Source organism: Vombatus ursinus, unplaced genomic scaffold, assembly GCF_900497805.2.
Source record: "Vombatus ursinus unplaced genomic scaffold, bare-nosed wombat genome assembly UNPS02014467.1, whole genome shotgun sequence".
In the NCBI taxonomy this organism is placed as follows: Eukaryota; Metazoa; Chordata; class Mammalia; order Diprotodontia; family Vombatidae; genus Vombatus; species Vombatus ursinus.
Genome location: NW_020954245.1, coordinates 7,563 through 13,616, shown reverse-complemented (window position 1 = coordinate 13,616; position 6,054 = coordinate 7,563).

Genomic DNA, 6,054 nt, shown 5'->3' with positions numbered 1-6,054 from the left:
ATAATTACTACTCATATCTATCATTAATGCACACACACATACACACATATAGATATTATATATATACACATACAAACCAATGTGTGCAACCACACATATAAACACACATATATACACAATACATATATAGAAAATACTTTACTAAATATTTAGTTGTGTATATACATATGATAATAATAAAAGTTACATACTTATATGTGCCAGGAATTGTGTTAAGCACTTTAAAATTATCTGATTTGATCCTTAGAACAACCCTGGGAGATAATCACTATTATTGTCCCAATTAGTAGCTGAGAAAACTGAGGCAATCAGAAATTAAGTGACCTGCCCAAGGTGACACAGGTAGTAAACGTCTGAGACTGTATTTCAAACTCAGATCTTCCTGACACCAAATTCATGTGTATTAGCTAGTGGCCTCAGGTGTATGCATATGTGTGTGTTTACACATGCACACACACATACAGAAGCCAATACTTAATTAATGTCAACAAACATTAAATAATGATATCTTATTTGCTTAGCAATAGAGATACACAGGGGAAAAAAATGAGATAATTTCTTCCCTCAAATAGGTTGTGTTCTCTGACATGGAAATGAACCTGAGTCATTGAAATCTCTGCCAGTGGAACACAACCTCGAGGTAATTCTTCTGTGCTTTGAGTACAGTCTCAAGAATGAATCAATTTTTTTTTCAGCACTACCCTAATGAATAATTCAGATATTCGTCACCAATGAGCGGGTCACGTTGTTGAATCTTTTGGACAATTCAGGCTGTGAAACTAAGTCCTGTGTTGCCTCTTTCTGCATCTTTAGTGATGGTAAGAGAGGAGCACAACGTGGAAATAAACATACTCCAAATGACACAATTTAAGACAATTTATAAACTTAGCTGATGATAATATAAATGTGAGACTACAACTTATGAACTTTAATGTAAATATGGGTGTAAGTAAAGATGGGAAAACATATGTTAGAATATGTGGCTCAGAAATAAGACCAAAGAGCAGAAAAAAGATTTAAAAACCAAAGAGAATCCTAACACATTTCTCATGAATATTTTTTCAAGGAAATAATCAATGTATATTGAAAAAAAATAAGGACAAATAATATTTTACAAAATGAAGCAAATATATATATATATATATATATATATATATATTACAGATAGGAAATGAGTCATTACTGATGTGTGAGTAATTCCTAATTCAGTTGTCTGTGTAATCAGATCATTGACTTGGTATAGGAATGATCAAAATCTAAATAATGAATACAAGTAAATTCAGAGACTGTGTATGAACGTACGCATGCTTTGTTTGTGTAACACAAAGAAGCAACTGGTGGCATATTGGACAGAACACTGGGACTGCAGTTAGGAAGATCTAAATTCAAAACCTGCCCCAGACATTTATTAACACTGTGTCCCTGGGCAAGTAATTTAACCTCTGTATGTCTCAGTTTCCTCACTGAAAAATAGGGATAATAATAATATCTATCTTCCAGGATGGGTGTCAGGATCAAATGAGATATTTGTGTAAAGCACCTAGAACAGTGTCTGACACATAGTAGGCACCTAATATAGGTTTCTTCCTTTCTTTCCCTTTTTATATGATAAATGCTTATTGAATTGATTTGGAAAATATTAACCAAAAAGAATAAATACAAATGAGAAAAACAATGTGTCAGTCAATTGAAATACTTGAATCTTGAGGATCAGAAAATTTACTAATGATCAAAAGGCCATAGCAATAGAAAAGAAGAAACAGACAATTATAAGTCGATAAGGGAATTTAAGTGATGACAATAAATTATATATAAAGAGTCCTTCCCTCCCAAAACCTATGTCAAATTTTAAAACCATTTGATTTACTTGATAACTAAGAGAGACTGATTTTGTCTTTGTGATAATCAAATGAGATCATATATGCAAAACTCTTCACAAATTTTATAGTGCTATAAAATACTAGTTATTATGATTATTTCAAGTCAGCAGTCATAATTAAGCATCAGCTCTGTGCCAGGAGCTCTTCTACCAAAAAGGCAAAAAAAAGTCCTTGCTTTCAAGAATTTCTGTCTAATGGGGGAGACAGTTTTCAAACAACTATTCACATACATATATACATATACAAAAATACACATAGAGATAGATGAATGCACATAAAATAATTGGAGATAGTCATACAGGAAAGTCACAGAATTAAGGTTGACCTGGAAAATCTTCCTGAAGGAGGTTAGAACTTAATAGAGACTTGAAGTAAGCCATAGAAGCCAAGAGGTAGGGACAAGCGAGGAGAAAATTTCAGGCAAGTTGGGTGAACCACTTCTGTCAAATGTACGTGACGACATTTTAGAAAAGTCACATTTGATGGTCAGCCATAGAGAAACGTAATTCTATTCCTTGGAGGAAAAAACAATAATCAATGAAATCTCAGGTCCCTTTGGGTATTTGAGAACATGCATACATGCACCCATAGGAGTCATCCTGACTTCTTCACTATCTCTCACCTCTCATGTCTAAGCTATTGCCAAATCTGTCAATTTGATCTTTGCAATAATTCTCCAACATGCCTACGTCTCTTCTCTGACACTGCACTCTAGTTCAGGTCCTTATCACCCCACACCTGGATTACTGCAAGAGTCTTCTAGTGAGTCTGCATACCTCAACTCTTTCCCCTCTCCAATCAGTCATTAATCAAGCTACAAAAGATATTTCCTAAAGCACTAACCCAATTATGTCAATTACCCCCGCTCAATAAACTCCAGTAAATCATCATTGCCTACAGGATCACTTACAAAATTCTCTATTTGACATTCAATGCCCTTTACAACCTAACCCATTCTTACCTTTCTAGTTTTCTTAAACCTTACTTCCTGATTATGCTCCCTTACTTTTGATCCAATAACATTGGCCTCACTGCTATTCCACAAATGAGATATTCAACCTCTCAGCTCCTGGCTGAGAATCCTATGCCTGGAATGATCTAGCTTCCCTGGCTTCCTTGAAGTCCCAAATAAAATCCCATCCTCTATAGTAAAGCATATAGTAGTGCTTATATAAAACCTGCATGACACATAAAGCTTCTAATGATCTTCGTTTCTCCTAAAAAGTACCGAAGTGATAATCACCCAATAGAAGTTTTCTTAGGAAGTTCATTTAAGGCTTGATCAACTTCTTTTTTTTTTCTGGTGTACAATTATATTCTATTTCCACTTTTATTAATCTGGGTAATTTATGCATTTGCAATTTTTTCCATTTCACTTACATGGTCAATTTTATTGCTGTATAATTGGGCAAAACATCTCTTAATAATTGATTCTATTTCATCTTCATTGGTGGTCCATTTAGCCTTTTATTTTTGATAGTGATCTTTCAGTTTTCTTCTTTTTTTAAATCTAATTAACCAATATTTTTTTTCAATTTCATTGTTTTTTTCATAAACTAGCTCTTAGTTTTATTAATTAGTTTAATTGTATTAACTTTCAATTTTATTAATCTCTACTTTGATTTTCAGTAATTCTATTTAAGTCTTTGAGGATCTTTGTTTTGTTTTGTCCAGTTTTTTTTAGTTGCATGCCGAATTCATTGGCTCTCCTTCATTTACCCACAAACAAATGCAGAAAAGCAGAAATATTAAATTCATCCTTTTCATATCATAGTGCAATAAAAATATATTCAACAAAGGACCTTGGAAGCATAGATTAAAATTAATTGGAAATGAATCCATCTAATCCTAAAGAATAAATGGGTATAAAAATGAAACATAGAAACAATAAATGGTATCATCTAAGATAATGCAGGCAAGGAAGAAATATACTAAAATGTGGCATGCTTCCAAAGCAGTATTTTAGGGAAAATTATATCTCTAAATGCTTCCATCAATATAAAAGAAGAAAAGCAGAGCAATAAATTGTTCATGTAACTCAAAAAAAATTGAAAAAGAATAAATTTTTTAAATCATCAATTAAACTCCAAATAGTTTTAAAATCAAGGAAAGATTAATGAAATTCAAAGGTAAAAAATGAACTAATAAATAAAGAAAAAAAAGAAATGACATAAAATGATTACATTATGAAATGAGTATGGTAAAAGGAGTACCTGAGCAATGATGCATAGAAACCACGTCAGAAATTCCTGACCTTTTGTGAGTGGCCCTGGAAAATTGGACTCTGAGATACAAAATATCAGAAAACACGTGAAAGAATTGTTTACTCAGTAAATCATCACAGCTTCTTGCAGGCAACCATAGTTGTAATGTAGAAAAGCATTAGAAGAAGTCAAGTTTTGTAAATTACTGGATATTTAAAAAATAACACTTTACAACTTGTCAGAAGTTCAAAATGTCCACAAGTTTAAAATATTTCACCTTCTACCCATTGACACTAACCTGTTCCTCTCCACATGGAGCAGTAGCTGAGGATGAACCACAGTAACATGATTCACTTTGGTCACACATACATACATATAGGTGTGTATATACACATACATATATGTATGTATGTGTGTATGCATATATACACATACATATATACATATACACACCTATATGTATGTGTGTATGTGTGTGTGTATATATGTGTATGCATATATATGTGTGTGTGTATATGTGTGTGTGTATATATGTATATATGTGTATATGTGTATATGTGTATATATATGTGTATATATATATATATATATATGATTGTTTCTATGTAGTCTACACCAAGATAGTACTCCTATTTAGAAAACATACCCCATAACCAATGTTACTTGTGCTAAAAAAAATCCTCTCTTAAAGATATTCTATCTTAATGTGACTCATCTTGGTAGAGAAGGACGAGAGCAGCAGCATTATTGAGGCACATTTTGTATTCCATAGCACCAAAGCTTTACTTTTCTGTACCTTTTGTCTCTATCTCCATAAGCCTGAAACTGAAACCTTCACGTGGTTCTTCTATACAGAAGAAATACTTTACGTAAATTTTTTTTAGGTCCCTAACATGTAGCATGGTTTTGTGATGATAGTAGAGTCTTTAAACTCTTATTGAATTGAATGGAAAAGGAAAGGCTTAAAGGGAATGAGAAGTCAATAATAATTTCTGACACACACACACACACACACACACACACACAGAGGCAGAGAGACAGAGACACAGAGATAGAAATAGAATGAGAGACAGAGAAATAGGGAGATCAAAGGTAGGAACAAAGGGACAGAGAGAGGGAGTTCTTGCCCTCAAGGATGGCAGCATGGATGCTTCCTCAAAAAGAAACTCATTCATTTAATGAAGAAGTTAAACAGATTAAAGAAGTTAAAGAGGTTAAACAGAAATACATCCACTTGATCAAGAAGCTAATAGCTGGAGGTATTAGCAGAGGAAAAAAAGACTGCTGAAGAAAAGGCAAAGCGATGGAGAGGTGATCTGGTGCAAGATAAAGTGAGTTTGAAGTGAGCATGGTGCCTGGTATGGATGATTCCTTAAGTGGAAGTTTACACATTTAAGATTATTCATTTTGTTTACTGCTCTTCCAGTTCCAAATTCATTTAACTGGGTATAGACTGGTAGCTTGAGGCCCACAAAAATGTGATAGATGACATGTAAGGAATAGAAAGTATTCCATACATGTGGTAAAAGCAGGACAAAACTAAGTTTGAGTAAAAAGCTTCATGCAGATTTCAGTGACTTTTTTTTGTTTAATGCCTTCTCATACCACTTTTATTTGCACAAGGTAGGCAGTAGATCATGAGAGAGGGTTGTAAAAATTATACAATGTACCTCAGCCCCAGGTAACATTTGATGATTTGTTGAAAGGCCATCACTAAAAGGAATTTTGAATAGATACAGATGGGTGATTGGAAAATGATGGAAATTAAGGTGGAAAATCTAAACCTGCTTGAGATAGAGGATTGTGAAGAGATATTGTTTCTTATGAGTAGCAAGAAGTAATTAGAATAAAGATTAAATATCTTCGAGCTCTACTTATCTGATAGGTTGTTTTATAATCCAAAAAATTCAGTTTTCTCCTGGAAGCTAAGTTTATCTCTTTGGGAGTCAAATTGCTGATCACAATTAAAA